Source organism: Humulus lupulus, chromosome 5 (assembly GCF_963169125.1).
Source record: "Humulus lupulus chromosome 5, drHumLupu1.1, whole genome shotgun sequence".
Taxonomy (NCBI): domain Eukaryota; kingdom Viridiplantae; phylum Streptophyta; class Magnoliopsida; order Rosales; family Cannabaceae; genus Humulus; species Humulus lupulus.
Window position 1 is genome coordinate 19,234,803 of NC_084797.1, and position 20,371 is coordinate 19,255,173.

The following is a 20,371-nucleotide window of genomic DNA, read 5'->3' on the forward strand; positions in this document are numbered from 1 at the left end:
AGCCTTCTCTTGCTCCTTGTCAAGCAATCTTCTTTTCTGCTGCACTGCTGGGTAGCTTTCATCCATGTTGAGCACATGGCTGATCACAGTTGGTGAGATACCCACCATATCCTTGTGAGACCAGGTGAAGACATCTTGATTCCTTCGCAAAAATTCTACCAGCTGTGCTCTCACGTCCAACTTCAACTTTTTCCCAATTTCGACCCCTCTGGTCGGGTCACTTTCATCTATTGAGACCTCCTCTAACTCTTCCATGGGTCCCACTTCACTATCTAAATCCCCAAAGCGAGGATTAAAGTCCATTCCCTCGCTTTGGGCAACGCCCTATGTGGTGACTTCATCACCAGATGGGGCTTGTTGCTTATTGAAACCAAGAGTACTTTCTTGGTTGATAACTGCTAACACTTTTTCCTGGTCGGTTACAACCATAATGCTTTGTTGGTTGACATCCATCTCATCTACTTCTTCTCTATCTACACACACAGTCATATTATTCTCCTTAGCTCCCTTTCGTGCTTTAACTACAGAAGCATTGTAATACTTTCTAGCTTCTCTATGGTCTCCTCGGACACAACCTATTCCTGCGCTGGTCGAGAACTTCATAGAAAGGTTCCATATAGAGACTGCCGCATGCAAGGTCGTGAGTAGTGGTCGACCAATCACCACATTATAAGCCGACGAACAATCGACTATCAAAAACTTCGTCATAACTGTCTCGTGCCTAGGAGCATCTCCTGTTGTGACCGATAACTTGATTGTTCCGGCTGGTGACAACCCTTCTCCAGTAAATCCGTAAATAACTTGAGAGCATGGCTTCAAGTCATTAATGGATAATTTCATCCTTTCAAAAGATGACTTATAAATAATATTCACAGAACTTCCCGTGTCGACCGAACATATTTTCACCTTTATTTTCGCTATCTGAACTGTAATGACAAGGGGGTCATTATGCGGATATCTTACATGCCGAGCATCATCTTTAGTAAAACTGAGAGACTCACTTTCATAACGTGGATTCTTTGGAGGTCGCTCCTCTACGGCCATGACCTCAGATGTTGATGCTGCATCCAACTCATGTCAAAGTGTTCGAGCATATCTCTTTCTTGCTTTGTTACTATCCCCAGCCAGGTGTGGACCTCCACATATAGTGTCCAAAAGTGAAGTCCACAGGCTCGGGTTGCAAGGTTAGAGACCGCTGTCGCTTAAACCCAGGATTTTTGTTACTTTCTTCTCCTTGGGTCTTTTTTCTCAACACTTTTTTAACTTTCCCGACCGGAGGATAAACTCTATCTCATCTTTGAGATGATTGCATTCATTTGTGTCGTGACCATAATCTCCATGGAAATGATAGAACTTATTCATGTCTCTCTTAATCATCTCCTTCCTGATGGGTGGGGGTTTCTGGTAGGGAACCTCTTGATGACTCGCAAGATATATTTCTGCTCGGCTAGCAGAAAGAGTGGTGTAATTGGTGAACCGAGGTTCATACTTAGTTGGCTTGTCGTTTGGTCCCGACTTAGCCTTCTTTTCCTCATGGCGGTCAGACCCGTTATTTCCACGTTTCTTTCCACCATTTTGTCCATTCCCACCACTCTTAGGAGGATTAGTTGATCCACCTGGATTGTTTAGGCCATTTTCTCCTTTCTCAATCGTGTTATCCAATTTCATATACATGCTTGCTCGGTCAAGAAATTGTTGGAGTGTTGAAATTGGATTGCGATGTATACTGTCCCACAAAGGACTCCGATAAATTATACCAAAAGATATGGCAACCATCTTCCCCTCATCTCCAACAGCAGTTGCTCAGTTGGCTTCTCTCATGAACCTCTGTATGTAATTCTTGAGAGATTCATCATTCCTTTGTTTGATATCTGCCAAGTGATTGGCATTAATTGGAGGGGTCCGAGCTGCGCTGAATTGTCTACAAAATTCTTTCCTGAAACTCTCCCAAGAGGTAATGGAGTTTGGCTTGAATTTCCAATACCACTCTTGGGCAGTATAAGACAACGTAGTGGGGAAAACTCTATAGCGATAATCATCACTTACCCCAAGCATCTGCATTTGGTCTTCAAACTTCCAAACATGCCTTATGGGGTTTTCCTTTTTCTGTATATACTGGTAGTACCGGTGCTTTATACTTTGCTGGCGGCTGGGCTGCTCTGATTCGGGCACAAAATGGACTGCCACTCTGTGGTCTACCGAATCGATTACGGAAGGTCGTTTCAACAAACCTTGAACTGCGGCCATTAGCGCATCAAGTTGGGCCTGGATGCCTGGGGTGACTGTTGGGGGCTCAAGGTCTTGACCGCCTGGTCGGGCATTCCCATCTGGCGCACTGTCATCAAGTATTTCTACTTGACTGGTAGGGTGGGTCAGATCTCACCCTTCAACCGGGACAGTCCTTCTCTTGTCAGTGATGACATCTCTTAAATCCTTCTGAGAAGTGCGTCATCCCAACCGATCAAACACTGTGCTCCGAGTTTTTTTTTAGAAGGCTTATCGCGCGAGACGTGCTCTCTCCCACTGTGCTGTTGGCCGGGATACAATGGTGGCCTTCTTGTTTGTGCCGGGCAGTCCTTTCCTCCTTGTTGGTCGTTGCCATATTTTTCCTTCAATTGATCGGTGTGATGACTATCAGCCTCATCACGACCATGTCCATCTTTGAACTGCGAGGTTCCTTTACCCCAAGGAGTCTTGGTTTGATCCTGCCTGGGTGGAGTCTGTTTACTGCCCGATCGGTGACTCCCTGATCTAGAAGTTTCTGATCGGTGGCTCCTGGAGGGGGTTATAGGGTTCTCCCTTTGCGTCGAGGCAGTTCCGGATCGGACCCCATCATCTTCTCGACCAGGGGGTTACTCCTGCTTCTGTCCAGTCCCCGAGAATTGGCTCTGTTAGTAGTTTTTCGACCAACATCTGTATTCCTTGCTCCCTGGGTAGCTGCTCCTCGTGCCACAGTTTGGGCATTGGCCCGGGTCAACTGCGTAGCCGCCTCCAGAGCAAGTGCAGCCTCGTGGTGTCGCCTATCGGCCTCCTCCTGTTGTCGCCTGATCTCTTTGCTCCTGGCATCCATCTCCCGTCTTTGCTGCTCAAACGTAGCTTTCTGTCTGGCCATCTCTTCAGCAAATGACTCCTGTCGGCCGTTGAATTGCACCATCTCCTATTGGAAGGACCCCATGGCTTCTTGGAGTTGTTCATCCTCTAGAGTCATCTCCTCGAGAAAGACCCTGGGTTCAGTCTCATGGTCTTGAGGGCCAGGACCTTCTGATCTAACAGGCTCTTTAGATGTGCCTGGCTTCTTAGAGGCCGCATTGGTATTCTTGGGCGCCATAATAATACGATAATCATGTGTTTCCTCTCTCCAGGTTCTCAATGAAAGCACCAAAATGTTGACCACGATTTTGGCCAACGACAAGTAGACGTAAAAAATACGATAAACCTTCAAGAGAAAATACAACACTGATAATTTTATAGTGATTCAGCCCCAATATGTTGGTAATATCCTAATCCACTTAGAGTTGTGATATATAGATCTACACTCAAGATTAGATGAACCTGTGTCAACTGAGTTTCTTAACTGTAAATGCAAGAAAATACAAGATTTCTCTCAGAATACAAATGCTCTCTCAGGGAAATCAGAATTCTTATCACTTCAATGATGCCATGAGCTCTTTATTTATAGGCTCAGGATCGTACAAATCGAAATCCCTCATAATCGGGATCATTCAGTTGCTCTAACCAATATTTAATTAATAATCAAATTTAAAATACAACAATATGCGATTTCTTTGGGATAATCTGAGAGATTCCCGCTGTGGGTACGACTAATTCTAGCTGAAGTCGTTACTGAAATTTTGATACAGAATCATGATCTGTCTGGTTGGCCAACTCCACTCCCTGAAGTGAGACTGGTTGACCAAAGCACCCTTCCGGTTAGGCAAAACTTTTGACTGACCAGATACACTTGACTCCAAGATGACTGGTCGGCCAAAACGACTGACTAGTCAGCCCAAACATTTTACTAGTCAGTCAAAAATCTTTACCGATCGGACATAAATTCTGCCAGGTCGGTCAGATCACTTCCAAATCAGATAAATAATTTTCATATCCCGTAATATCACAAGAATAATCTCAAACCTTTGCCCCAGCCATTTATTGCCACTTATCACTTTTATTGCCACGTCATCGTATTCAAATTTTGGGGATAACAAGTTCTATAAAAAAATGATTGTTGTCTAAAAAGTTGCCAAATGGAGAGATTGTAAGATCCTAAAGTTGGCTAAATTATTTTAGGAATTTTTTATATTACTCTATTTATATTATTCTGATCTCACAAAATTAATTGTAAATCAATTAAAGATTTTTATGGTATAAAATATCTTTAATACTTTCCTTATTTAGGTGATTTCAAAAATGTCTTTGTATACTTCCTTATTTGGTAACAATCATTTACATTAATATGTATTATTCTTATTCTTTTCCATATTGTTTATAATAACATCTTTATGATTTTTGTTATAAAGGTTAGTCTGTTGTTTCCTTTTCTTAAGTTTGTCCAGGTATATGTCGAGCTGTATAAATGCCTAATTGGCTGAGCAATTTGGAAAACCGATAAACTTTCCATTTAGAGAATTCTTGGATATTCTTTTTTCTAATTTCGTGGGCTGCTAAAGGAGGACTTCATCTTGATTATAAATGAAGCCTCAATATCCTTGCAAACTCACTCTTTTCATAGACCATTTATATGTAATTCTTATTTTAAAGTGTGATTGTATTTTTCTGAGACTAAGAGTGAAAATATTTAGTCTAGTTATTTGTAAGTGCATGTTGCACTGTCTTTGACATTCTTTAGGATTCTAGGTGTTATTTCTATTGTGTACACATCAACGGTCTTCGGGAGAAAATTTATCCAAAGACTTTCTTTGGAAGGAAGAAAACATCAAGGTCTTTGGGTGAAGATCCATTCAAGTCTTTCTTCAAGAGGAAGAAAGCAATCATGCATCATCGAAGGGAGTTTGAGTGAAGATCTAATTCTTACATAAATGAGATTGGCATTGAAGTAAAAAATAGTGCGACAACAATATAGAGGGAGTCTAATCTGGTATAAGTCATTGTTTTTGTATCTGTGATCTTTACTAATAAGTTTTCTTCTCTGAGCGTGGATCCATAGATTAGGGTGAACCATGTAAAAATATCTTGTGTTGATTTTTATATTCTTTTTATTATCCTATTTAAGCCTGAATGATCACCATTCAATATTTGATTAATCATATTATGTGTTTGACCCATTCACTTATTACATTTCTGCAATTAAAATAAGCTGATAATTACTTGGTAATTAATTAAAAAAAATAGAATTTCAATCAACATATTTCCTTCCTAAAAGTACCACGTGCACAAATGTGTAAGATTCATGATTCACATTTAATTTCAAGTAAATGTAATGTTTTGATGAATATTATGTTGCTATGAAAGTTTGTAAAGATTATAATAGACCTTTCTCGTAACTTTTTAAGGTGGATTCTTGTTGCTTTTCGCGATTTTAGCAAATGAATTATATCAATGCGATAAGAAAGGCTTTATAGTTAGCAACCAAAGAGGGAACATTTCTCAAACTCCATTACAAACTAGAAATAGTCCGAAACTTTTCCATATTCTTACTCGCAGTATTGGGCCACCAATATTAAAACCAAAATCAAATTTGAGCAATTTAGAACCACAAATCTCAAATCCAAATTAGAAAAAAAAAAAGTAAAAATATATTTCACAAATAATAAAAAATAAGTTTAAATCCCATTAAAAATTTAAATACACCTAAACAAAGAACATACACTACAACACCAAAATAAATTATACAATAGAGCCAAAATCAGACTCTCTTTTTCTTGCGAACCCCAAATATGGACCATCTTCTTCTTGCAAACCTCAAAATTGGACCGTCTTCTTCTTAAAAACCAAAAAAATCAAAGTATATTCTAAATCGAATTTGAGTTGAATGAGAGAAAGGGATAAATAACGTAATGTTAAAACTCACCTCGATGATGCCAACATTTATAAGCTCGCTGGAACTCATTGCTTCCTCGCCATCCATAGTCATCGTCGTTTGCCTCCTCACCACCCCTTGAAAAGAGAGAAAAGAGGTAGAGTCAATGACAGGCCAAGAGAGGAGGAGACCAAGATAGGAAGTGCCGTCATTGACCAAGAGGAGTGTTGCTGCCCATTTTCAGTTGATAAAAAGAGAGAAAACTATTGAGAAACTAAGCAACCCAAAAAAGAATATTAAAGTGGGATAGGCTTTTGTGTTTCTGTAAAACTAGGCTCTCTCATTTAGGAAAGCAATGAGAGAGGTTTAGAAACGTTAAAGGTCCAACCAAAACCCAACCTAAGTGATAAGAAAGCCCCCTTACGTAGTGGTGTTTGTGCAAATTGGCTCTATATGTATAGAGAAATTCTTTCACTTTACCAATTGATTTAAGTAAAATATTTAAAGAATGACTTGCATCTATTTATTGGGACCTTCTTATATATGTAAAAATAATGAAAATGGTTGACATAACACAATGGAAAATGAAGCAATATAACCCGCAAATAAACAATGGCTACAATTGTACCTGAAAAACACGAGCTGACGTATCTTGTTCGTGGTACAGATGTGCAACATTTAATAAAGCTCTCTATAGTTCCAAGGTCATGGTACGAGCTCCTTGAAGCTTATGTTAGTCTAAGCATAGGTCATCTATGGATCAAAGACAACATTTAGGCAGACCTCTAGGTCGCCTAGACATAGCTCGAGTAACCTAGTATGCATATTGAATTATCTTGGAATCCATTAGCTCGTGTAGTAGTTCTTTCGCTCGCAGTCGGCAAACAGAAGAAATAAATTCGGATCTTTGAAGACTCGGGATTTATATCCATATTTAGAATATTGCAATCTTGCCTAGTAAATGTATAATATCAGGCAATCAATGTATTATATGTAAAAAGAAGAAATTTCCCAATTCTATAAGTTACCTAAACATGCCCATTAATTCCTTATAAATAGAGAAGGAATGGACAGGAAAAAGGATAAAAAATTCTTGTATATCGAAACTTTGGAGAAATTTTCATAAACATTTATCTTGAGAGAAACACATTAATGATACAGTTGGACTAGGTGGACTTTTACCACGTAAAATGGTGTGTGTTCTTTCTTTACAGTTTTGTGCAAGCCTAATACTCTCGTGAATTTCTTAATTCTAAGTTGACGAAAAAATGTGTCAATAGTTTGGTGCTTTCATTGAGAGAAAATTAGGGTTGACATTTTCATTCCATAATTTTTTCTAAAAAATGGTGGTAACCAGAATATCGACGTGTGAAGAAGAGTCAGTTCTGCCCGCTGACTAGAAGGACTACCAATTGCCAAGCCCACCTGGAGAGGGTACTTCCAGGCATTCTGGGAAACATCCCCAGATCAATGCTGGAAACAATCATGATACAGGCAACTCATCATCATGACCCATGAAGGAAACTCCCCATTCTGCATATTACGTGAGAGTGGTTGAATAGGAGAACACAGAGCTCAAGAACTAGCTCGCCCACGCTAATATATGTATTGATGAGATAATGTCCTGATAAACTCTTGTAATCGATCCAAATGTCGAAAGGTGAGCAAGCGGTTCTCAAAGGACCAGGTCGCGTAGACGTAGTCGCTCGAATGTTATTCATTCAGTTAGAGCTGCTACACCCATTTCCCTACCATCAGGACAAGTTCCAAGGAATGAGCAACCTGCTCAAGTTCCTAGGAAAGAAGAATACGCTTAAGTGCCCAAGAAATAGCATGTTAACACTGACCGAGCCAAGACCAACTCAAGGCGAACTAACAGGGATGGGATTCCTCCAAATCTACCAGTTCGAGTCCCATCAAATAACCAGGATTAGGATGAAATACCACCAAGAGAAAGGGAGATTGTTGTGGATGAAGGGTGACCTCAAACAATACACCCAGATGGTCAACTAATAGCCTCTTCCATAAGACATCTACCATTACTAATTCGCCATCCATCACCTCTCCATGCTTCATCACCTCCTTGAGCTCAAGGCAATACATCTTTACATGGGAATGACCGAAGAAACTTTTCTCCAAGAGAGGTCACTTATGTCACTTGATCTAGGGACACCAGTATTCGAGTCCATGTCAATAATTAAACTCAATAACCTCAACAACGGGTGGTGAGTTTCGCTGAAAGAAGTTTCTGGATGGAGAGTCGTCATGAAGATAGGTTGGAGAATGTTTATAACACCCTATCTCAAAGGCAAGAGTCCGACCTAAGAGACCATTTAAATTCAGCTCACAGTATTCACAACAACCGTTAATCAGATCTGTGTGAGCATCTAAACTCGCACGAAGGCAATAGAGTCGTGATCATGAGCTGAGTTATACTCAGCCAAGGGATGACCCTTATGTGAGGTGTGAGGATAGGAATGTCCCAAATAACTGAGATCAAACTTAGAGGGACAATAACCTGGAGAACGCGCAACCTGGGATAGGAGTTAATAACAAGCTTCCAAATAATCCGACAGTAATGGATCTAGCCCATGAACAACTTGCGCTGATGGAAGAGAAATGAGAATCCTCATGGCACATAAGAATAAGGACGATTATGACTCTGATGAGGAGCTTGAGTGTTTTGCTCCTCATATCACAGCAACTCATTAGCTGCCTGGATTCAAGATTCCCCACATGGAAACTAATGATGGGACCACTGACCAATCTAACCATGTTGGGATGTTTAAAACGTTGATGCAGGCTCATAATTTGAGCATTGATCTCCGGTGCGTTCTGTTCCCAGCCACATTGCCAGGCACTGCAAAAATGTGGTTCGACAAGTTTCAGAAACATTTAATCACCTCGTGGAATTAGTTGTTCTTAGACTTTAAGAAATGGTTTTGGGCTGCCAAGGAAAAAAGAGTGGAAGCTGACTCCTTGGCAAATATAAAACTGCAACCGGGTGAGTCTCTTAAGGGTTACATAAACAAATTCACCAATGTTGCAGCTTGGGCCAGAGATGCTGATGATAGTGAAAAGCTCATGACCATGCGAGCTAGGATCATCACATGAGGAGACTTGTGGAAAGATCTCCAAAGAAAAGGAGTTAAGAACACATATGAGTTTCTGTCTCAAGCTCATTGAGGAGGCAGAATCAGCAATGGTAGGAACGAGCAATGCTCTAATTCAGCCCACTGGGACAGTGCCCAATACCGTAGCGCCATTTCAACCAGTTACCAACAACAACCAAGCAGGTAACAACAAGCATAATGGGAGTACTGAAGGCGACCAGACAGGAGCTAAGAAGAATAAAGCTAGAGATAAGTATGTCTCTATTTTCACTGTGTATACTGACTTAACGGATACACGAGAAAATATATATCTAGCTAATTCTACTTTCCTCCCTTGGAAAAGGCCCAAGCCTATGAAGAACTAGCAGGCTAAAAGAGATCCGATGAAGTTTTTTCATTTTCTCAATGACATCGGTCACACTACAGATGATTGTCGCCAATTAAAGGAAGAGATCGAGACGTTGATTTGAGCTAGGCAGTTTGCACAATATGCTCGGAATTAAGTAGTTCCCATTCACCAGGTCGCACCAAATCAATGACTAGCTCCAGGAAAATCAATTAAACCCTCACGCGACTCCACCAGTTCCAGAAAATGTACTTCCACCTCCAGTGAAAGGAAGGGTTATTGCAACAATAGCAGGTGGACCCCATCTGATCAAAACGAGCAGTGGGGCTTAGAAAAGATATGTATAGGAGCTGAAGACCCACTACATCTCAGTATACACTCCAGAGCAATGTGTGCCTAAGTAGAAAAAGACGGATAAACAAACTATCCTTTTTACAGAAGAGTACACTAACCACTTCCAATTTCCACACAATGATCTACTTGTGATAACCATTCACCTTGCTAACAGAAGAGTCCAGAGAATTCTGAAAGATAATGAGAGCTCAGTAAATGTGCTATTCAGGTCCACTTTGGAAAAAATGGGACTCTCGATACAAGACCTAAACGCATGTTCAACGACTTTCTGCGTATTTTTAGGCAAAGGATTGGCAGCGATTAGGACTACAAAACTCATGGTAACCATTGGAGATGAGACTCAGAACCCAACCAAGATGCTCAAGTTTATCGTCATAGACTACCCATTAACATACAATGACATACCTACTTTGATCATCTTAGAAGTAATCACTTCTGTTTGCCATTTGGCCATGAAACTTCCCATGACGGGATTATGTACGATCAGGGGAGATCCGTTAGCTGCCAGAGAATGCTATAGCATCTAAATGAAGGGAAAAATACAACTCGGACAACAAGCGATGGCGGTCATTGAAGAAGTAGAAGAGCTTCAGTTAATGAATTGAGGTTTCTAAACTTGAGGATAATGATCCGCGAATAGGTGAGGACAAATAGAAGCTTCAAGATCTCAAGGAATTGGTAGAAGTAATCCTGGATTAGGGAGCCACTTCCAAAGTTGTAAAGATTGGAAGAAATCTTAGCACATAATAGAAGAAAAATATGATCGAGTATTGAGATAAAACCTCAATGTCTTCGCGTGCTCATATTCTGACATGGTTTGCATCAGTCTAAAGGTAATAATTGTAGAGTCCAAGAACTTTACTTAGCTAGTTAGATAGTAGCAGCTTATACAAGATCTTTATTTATTTTCATGTAGATTTAATATTAAATAAGTTAATATGAGACAACCTAGAACATGTTTCTAAAATTGAATTAAAAGAGAAATAATGATAAGAATACTTACAGTATATGCAGCGGAATAATAGAGTCATTCATTCAGTTTCTCTAACCCTTGTATCCTTTCTGTCGCAAAGTATTACCAAGAAATTGAATCGTTCTTTAATTTTCTTCATAGTCTTTCAAAGTATCATTAGAATCACCTATACTAGGGTGGGCAATTATCAACACATGAGATAGATATAGAGAGAAGAAGAGAAAAGAGTAATGAGGCTTAGAAAAAGACTTATGCAATAGAGAGAATCTAAAACCTATCAGAAACTTGTGATTTAACTTATGTTTTCAACTCCCACTAAGCACTCCTTTTATAGACTCAATTAGGCCATTTAATTTAATTAAAAATTCAATAAAATAATAGATAATATCAGCCCTAGGTCGAAATTATCATGGACTTTAGGCCCGTGAAATTTCCCATTTAATTATAAGCCCATTGGACTTAAAATCAAGGCATGTCTTATTTTCTATTGATTTAATTTATTAAATAATTATTTAAATCCTTTATCAAATTAATTATTTATAATTTGAACCTTGATTTAAATTTATTTATTAATTTATATACTAGTTTATATTAATTAATAAATCTGCCATAATTTCTCTTTTCTTCTCTAAATTGTATAACTCTGTGAAACTATCCAAATTTAACCTGGTCAACTTTGATAAATCTAATTGATAATTAAATTAATTAATTGAGGCTATCTAGATGATTTTATCCAAGGTACAGTGGGGACCATGGGCCAATGAAATCAAGCTCCAATAAGTTATCATAAATCTAACAAATAAATTTACTAACTTATTAATTCCTCGTGACTCCACTAATGACTCGGAATTGCATTCTTGAATTCATAGAACACTCTATAAGCAATATAGATACGTTATTAATTATCCATTGTTACAACCATAATTGTCACTCAATCCTCTATAGACGGTCTACAATGAGATGGGACTAAAATACTGTTTTACCCCTCACTATATTTTATCCTTAAAACACTTAGTTCCTTGTAAATGATATTTCAGTAACTAATATTAATTACTGAAATGAGATCTCTATCATTTAGCACCTTAAACCAAACTAAAAGGAAACCATCGTTTCACTTCTTCATCAGAAGCTATAGATATTCATAGCTATAGATGTTCTATTCTTTTATTGATAATAAATGAGATTACAAAGAAATTGAGTTTTAATTAAGGCATAAAACCCCAACAAACTCCCACTTGCACTACTTGAAACTTGTGTATCCTAATTTCAGCATGGGTCTTTCCCTCAGATCATATGCAGCTGGCAAATAATTGCATGGAAGAAATAGCCAAGGAGTCCATGTATGTTCCATATAGACAGCACGATTTTCATGATGGTTGTACGAGCTAGGGATGCATAAATTGATAAGCGCGAGCTTATAGTATTTATAAGGCATGGCTTCCATGATACGAGCTCGGCGGTGTGTTCAGCTCGGAGTGAATTGAACATATGGCATGTCCGGGAATCCCCGAAGACCCGGATACTTTATACGATCGTTTATGGTTAGTCTGTGATAGTTAATGCCCCAGTTATTAGGAGTCTATTTATTTCATGATCAGATCATATCTTAGTATAAATGGGAATATTCCATAATAAATGTAATAAATACGCAAATCCGTGATTGACTCACGGGGTTACCCAAACCTGTCCAAGGAATTTCTCTATAAATACTGAGAATATTGGACAGGAAATGGACGATTATTCTGTAATACCAAAACTCTGTCAAAATAGAGAGAGAAAAGCAGTAATAATATAGACTCGTGGACTAGGTGGATTTTAACCACTGAACCACGTAAAAAGACCAGTGTTCTTGAGAGTTATTTTCTTACTTAGGTTTACCATTAAGCACTAATTCAACCTTGTCATTTTCTTAATTCACTGTTGGCGAAAAATCGCGTCAACATTTTGTTACTTTCATTAAGAGGAAAATTAGTGCTTTCATCAAAATCCCAATCAAATGTCATCATGGTGGTCACTTGCTCGATGCACGACAATGAGATGGAACAGCCTGGTGGGCAGGGGGCCCACGATACCGCTGTTTCAAATGAGCATGGCCCTGAAGTTCATCAACGACAGGGAAAGCAACCGGTGGGCCACGACGATACTGGGAGTTCAGCGTCATTGCTGCCGAATCCAAAACCAGACTACTTAACTGTAGTAGAATTGGAAAACATGCAGTTAAGGAGCCATCTTGATAAGGAAAACAGATAAATCAAGGAGGTTTTGGCCCAGTTACCCCCCTCTTGCAACCGACATTAATGTCAAAAGAGGCAAAGTGGGTCTCATAAGTCCCACACAAATAACCGATTCAAACCAAGTCGCCCAGTCAGAACTGCGACCCCAAGTTCAGTGCCCACAGCACGAGATCGCCAAAATGCTTAGCCTGGTGGCCCTCCCAGGGGTCATCAGCAGGTCAGTCGATCGGTTAGAACCGCAACCCCAAGTTCGGTACCACATGCGCATGGGAATACCCATGGAAACCCACGAGGAGGAGTCGGGTCGGGCTCACAGAGACATAATGTTCCAACCAATCTTCCTGCATCACGATTGGATCGCCACGTGCAAAGAGCTAGAAATGGTGGGGCGGAGTGACCGCGGGCTAATTTAGTTTGCCGTGATGGGACAAGAATTACCTCACCAGTCAGGCATCCCCCATCACCCATAAGACATCCGACACCGCCTCGTTCTGCATGGGATATTCCTGTTCATCGAAACAACAGGAGAAATCCTCGTCCATCTGTGCGGGACATTCCTGCTTATGGGGATAGGAGGAGAAATCCTCCTCCGTCTGCCCCTACTTATGTCTCGCAGACCCGAGTCAATAGTCAGGATCCTTAGCCTCAATCGCGAGCAGTGAGCTTCGCTAATGGAAGTTATTGGACTGAGAGCCACTGAAGTGACAGGTCCGAAGACGATTTGAGAAATCACCTGAGTTTGACTCAGAGTCCCCAATTCGATCCACAGCTTGATCTGCAAGATCGTTTAAACTCACAGAGAAGAAATTCAGCTTAAAATGAAGGAGTTACTTACACTCGTCATGGGGGAGGTCCTTCTGAGGTATGTGATAACGGGAATGTCCCGCAAAACCAAGCCCAAACTTGGAGGGGCAACAACTCGTAGAACGCGTACAATAGGACGGGAGCTGTTGAAAAGCCCCAGAATAACCTAGGAACCAAGGACCAAACCCTCTAAAGGTTAGCCCAGATGGAGGAGCTGATGAAAAGGCTCCTATCGGAAAAAGAGAAAGATGAGTGTGATTCAGAAGATGAGCTCGAGCTTTTCGCCCTGAATATTGTGGCGACTACATATCCACAGGGTTTCAAGATGCCACATTTTTTGAAGTTTGATGGAGATGGAGATTCGTCTAACCACTTGGGGATGTTCAACACCATGATGATGGCCTACAACATCGGGCCCGAGCTAAGATGCTTAATATTCCCTTCGACTCTGATTGGGCCAGCTACGCAATGGTTGAAACAGTACAAGAGGCATTCAATTAGCTCGTGGGAGAGTTTTTCTGCTGATTTCAAGAGAGCATTCAAGGCTTCTCAAGAAGTTAGGATTAAAGATGACTCTCTGGAAAATGTAAAGCAACAGCCTGATGAACCATTGAAATCATACCTAAGTAGGTTTGCCAATGTTGCTGCACGAGCTAGAGGCGCCGGCGAGAGTTCTAAGCTCATGGCAATGAGAACGGGAATCCTTGTGGGAGGCGACCTGTGGCAAGAGGTACAGAGGAAAGGAGTTAGTATTGTTGATGAGTTCTTGAACCGAGCTCAAAGGTGGGTTAACCTAGAAGAGGCACGAGCTTCCATCGCAAGAACCAGCCAAGTCCTTGTCCAGCCCGTTGGAGCGGTAACGGATGTAGCGGCTACGACTCAAACCGTTTCCCAGAATAACCAAGGGGGGAATAACAAGAGAAAGGGAAATGGTGAGGGTGAACATAATACAACAAAGAAAAATAAGTCTGTGGAGAAATTTAAACCAGTCTACACAACATATACCGATCTCACGGATACTAGAGAACACATCTTCTTGGAAAATTCTACTTGTCTTCCATGGAAGAAACCAGAACTGTTAAAGAATCAAAGGGAGAAGAGAGACTCTTCAAAATTCTGTCAATTCCACAATGATATCAGTCATAATACTAATGACTGCAGACACCTGAAAGATGAAAATGAGACTCTCACCAGGGCAGGACCTTTGGCTCAGTACACCCAGAATCAAACAACTCCTAGTCAGCCCGCTGGACAAAACACTCCGTCAGCTCCGGAAGCTCCAATGAATCAAACTGGAGCTCAGGTGAATCAGGACAATCCTCCTCCGATAACAGGAGGAGATATAGCCTCCATTTTGGGAGGACCTCATTTGGCAGGCACGAGTAGAGGTGCTCAAAAGAGGTATATCAACGAGCTGAAATCCCATAACGAAGTTGAGTTTGTGTCGGAGCAATAGTTGTCAAAGCAGCAGCAATTGGAAAAACAACCAATCAGTTTTATAGAGGAAGATGCCAACCATGTACAGTTCCTACACAACGATCCTCTAGTGATAACTGTTCAGCTCACCAACCGGAGAGTTAGGATGACGCTAGTAGATAATGGAAGTTTCATGAATCTACTCTTTAGGTCCACCTTAGAAAAAGTGGGATTGGTTGTAACCGAGCTGAAGGCTGCCTTTGTGATTCTATATGGGTTTTCTGGTGAAGGGTCGGTAGCTATAGGAACAATCAAGTTAGTGGTAACATTGGCTGCGAACAGTCTCCAAGCTTCTCGAGTTCGTGGTCATCAATTGTCCAGTCGCATACAATGCAATTTTGGGCTGACCTACGCTGATGGTGTTCGAAGCAATAACCTCTATCTGCCACCTGGCAATCAAATTCCCTTCATCCGCGGGAATATGCACTGTCAGAGGCGATCAACTTGCTACCAGGGAATGCTATAGCATTTCAATGAAGGGAAAATCACAACTCGAGCAGCAAGCAATGTAACGCCCTGGTTACCCCAGAACCGTTATGGTGAACGGTGAACTAGAAATTTGACACGCTACCCGAGTCCTTTGGTTAAAACGTGTTCTAAGTGTTATTAACAGGCTAAGGTGAAAATCAGCAAAAAGGAAAGGATATGTTTTATTTAATACATAAAACTGTTCATGGGCCCACAAGAACATTTACAATTTATTGACAACTCAAAAGGGTCATTACTGTTCCAAAATTTCAAACCCGCCAACCTAAGCGGCAAAAACAGGGTAAACCCTCTAGTTCCTCTGAGAACTCCTTGGTCGTGGTGGTCAAGCGGTCGTATATGTACACATCACCACCTAAGCTCTCCACTCAAGGCTGGGTGAGCTTTTCTTTCCCTTTACCTGCACCACATAACACCCATGAGCCAAAGCCCAACAAGAAAACATAGCATTATATATAAATATTATCAAATGATCATCATTATAATCACACAAAGCTCATAGCTCTCAAACAGATGAGTGAATATCACTTGAGGTTCTAGAAAACCATACTGAGTGACTGACAAGCAAGTCACTAATTTAATCAGAAGAGTGGCTGCTGGGTAAGCCACTAGCCTCAAACAGATGAGAGACTGGTAGGTAAGTCTCTAACTTAACAAATGAGTGACTGATGGGTAAGTCACTAGCCTTAAACAGATGAAAGACTGATGGGTAAGTCTCTAACTTGACAGATGAGTGACTGATGGGTAAGTCACACAAGCGCTTATAATGTTCATCGAACTTGAGGTCGGTCCGGCATTAATGCTCTTTGAGTCATCCAATGCAGATATCGATTAGATCTAATATTTATTGACTTGCGTTGAACACGCTAAGGCCGTCCTGACTAATGAGTCAGCACTATGTGACCAGTGCCCAGTACCACTGCCGAACCTGACTAATAAGTCACAGCTTCACAGTTGATACTGACACCTTTGCCAAATCTGACTAATGAATCAGTACCATGCACAAGTGAGCAATATTTGCTAAGCATTCAATATTCAATTCATGTCAACATTTACACAATCAACATGCCTCAAGAACAACCAAGCATGTCACATATGGGGTGCAGTTTTCTTACCTCTGATTTGAGCTAGAATGAATAAAAGAACGACCCTTGAGAACGATCAACCTTTAGTCCTTTAGCGGTTACCTAATCATAACACACTATAGGATACTGTTGACCGCGTTTTTGGCCAACGACGTGAGAACGTCAAAAACGATAAAGCCTTCAAGAGAAATAAAACGACACAGACGGTTTTGAAAAGAAAGTAAATAACACACGTAATTTTTATAGTGGTTCAGCCACAATATGTTGGTAATAGCCTAATCCACTTAGAGTTGTGATTATAGATCTGCACTCAAGATCAGATGAACTTGAGTCAACTGAGTTTCTTCAGTGCAGATTACAAGAATACAAGTGCTTTCTCTCTCTAGAAAATTCAGATCAGAAGTTCAAAAGCCGCAAAAGTCTAAAAAGAAGAAAAAAATCTACTTTATGATGCCATAAGCCTTGTATTTATAGGCTTAGGATCGTACAGATGATATCCCCCATCATCGGGATATTTTATTATTCTCATTATATTTAAATTACATTAATATTCAAAACGTAACAATATACTATAATTGTGGGATAAATGAGAGATTCATGTGTATGCCAAGACCGATTCTTGTTGAATTCGTTTATGGGAATCTTGACATAGTCCTCCTCTATCTGGTCGAACACACCTTGACTGGGCAGTCACACACTTGACTGGGCAGACATGCACTTATTTGGGCAGACATGCACTTGACTGGGCAGACATGCACTTAGCTGGGCAGACATGCACTTGACTGGTTGGACATGGTCATGACTGATCGGCCAAGTTCATGCCTGGGCAGGCAAGGTCATTCCTGGGCAGACAAGGCCACTCCTGGGCAGACAAGGTCCTTCCTGGGCAGACAAGGTCATGCCTGGGTAGACAACCATATGACTGGTCGGACAAGGTCATGCCTGGCCGTTCATGACACTTGACTGGCCAGTCAAAATTCTTCATTGGTCTGCCGGGCCACTCTTTAGCCAGCTCACTTTATCACAACTCTTTTAAACAACTATTAATGTGTCGTTTACGGACCATGTACTGCCACTTGTCACCTCTATCGCCACGTCATCGATCTCCAATTTTTTGGGGATAACAGATACCATCAATAAAATGATCAACATAGGTTCCCAAACCAATATCTAGCCTCCAAGACATCAATCCCCACTAATCCAAATAGTAGGAGTGATCTCGAGGCCTAAAACCATGTTCCCGGGCTCAAAACATGCAAACGGGGTGAAAACTGGGCAAGGGCTACGACCTTAGCACCTTAGGTCGCGGCCCCCAGAACTTCCTGAAGCAAGGGTCGCGGCGCCCAGCAGGTACAAAAAGCCCCACCTGCTTCTTCAAGCAAGGGCCGCGGCCCCCAACCCTGGGCCATTCCCAAACACATTTTTAACCCTCCAAAGCCTCCAAAATCATACCTAAACATTCCCCAATCATCAAATCAAAGTTCCCAAGCTTCCCAATACTCCAAAACCCTCAAAACCCAAGGTTTGAACGAACCGAAAACTCAACAATTTACAAAATCTAATTCAAAGCTTAGAAACTTGAAAAACTCAAAACTTAAAATTTGATTACCTTTGATTGGGTTGTTTTTCGTCAAATCCTTCGGTTAAGAATCTTCTAATCTTTCCTAGGATCGCTATGCCTCAATTCTCACTTGATTCCGACTCCTAGAACTCAAGATTTCTTCGAAAAGGCTCAAACGACAAAACGAACTAACGAAAGGGAGAACAAGAGGTTTTCTTACGTACGTTCTATCTGACAAGCTACTTCAAGCTTAAGTAACCTCAAATAAAACCTAGTGCTCGGGGTCCCAAAAACACCCCCAGGGACATTATAGTCAAAACTTCCAGAATTTCACCCTCATCTCAATAACTCCCAATTTATTATCAAATAAACATTTATATTACCCCATAATTGACCCCGTTATGAGAAAACCACTAATCCACTAAATAGGACCGTCTCATGCCGAATAGCTCGAATATATCTCCATAATAATGGAATCTCATTCACAAATCACATTATGCACCCAAATACACAAATTTACCCTCAATGGGCCAAATTATCAAAACACAATAATATTTCAAATGTGGACCCGCATGCATGCATATAACATCATATTATAATATAATTCACATAAACATGCATATTATCATTTAATGGCATAATTAAACAAGTATGGCCCTCCCGACCTACTAATCCCGCCATTAAACCATATCGGAGAATTCGGGGCATTACAAGCAATGTCCATAAGTGACGGAGGTGAGGAGTCCCCAGAAGTGGAAGTTGCCTCCGGGATGGAAGAACCTCAAGGAACAAAGGATAGAGACATCACTCCAAATGATGACATCGATCCACAAATAGGCAAGGACAGGTCAGAGCTCCAAGCTATTGAGGAGCTCGAGGAGGTAAAAATAGATCCCACAGATTCTTCAAGAGTTGTTAAGATTTGAAAAAATCTTGGCGACGATAGGAAAAAGGAGATGGTTAAATTTCTGCAAGGGAATCTAGATGTTTTTGCTTGGTCTCATGAAGACATGGTGGGAATAAGCCCGAGTGTGATCATGCACACCCTAAACTTGGAAAAAAGTGTGCCTCCGAAATCCCAAAAATAGAGACATTTGGGAACAGTTCGAGCTGAGGCATTGGAAGAAGAAGTAGCTTGGTTATTAAAGTGTGGGTTCATTCGTGAAGGAAAATACCCAATCTGGGTCGCGAATCTTGTCCTGGTACCAAAGCTTAATGGAAAATGGCGGGCCCGTATTGATTTCTCTGACCTGAACAAAGCTTGTCCTAAGGATTGCTTCCCATTGCCGAGAATTGATCAGTTGGTAGACGCCACCGCGGGACACGAACTCATGTCTTTTATGGATCCGTACTCTGGATATAACCAGATCACGATGAATCCTGCGGACCAAGAGCATACTATCTTTATGACTCCAACGAATGTATACTGTTATAAAGTTATGCCCTTCAGGCAGAAGAATGTCAGGGCTACCTACCAACGGTTAGTTAACATAATGTTCGTTGATCAGATCAGGAAAAATATGGAAGTGTATGTCGACGATATGCTAGTCAAATCCAAGACTGTCGATAACCATGTTTCCGATCTAAAAGAATGTTTTGAAATCTTGAGGAAATACAATATGAGGCTAAATCCCCATAAATGTACTTTTGGAGTAGTGTCGGGAAAGTTTCTGAGATTCAAAGTCAATACAAGAGGGATAAAGGCGAACCCAGAAAAAATCAGGTCATTATTGGAGATGCCTTCACCCAGCTCAAATAAAGAAGTTCAGAGCTTGACTAGAAAAGTGGCAGTGTTAAACCAATTTATTTCAAAGTTCACTGACAAGTGTTTGCCCTTTTACAACTTGCTCAGAGGAAATAAGAAATATGAATGGAATGGGGGAGTGCAAGCTGGTATTCCTCGCCCTAAAGACACATTTGACCGAACCCCCAGTATTGTCTAAGCCTATATCTGGAGAG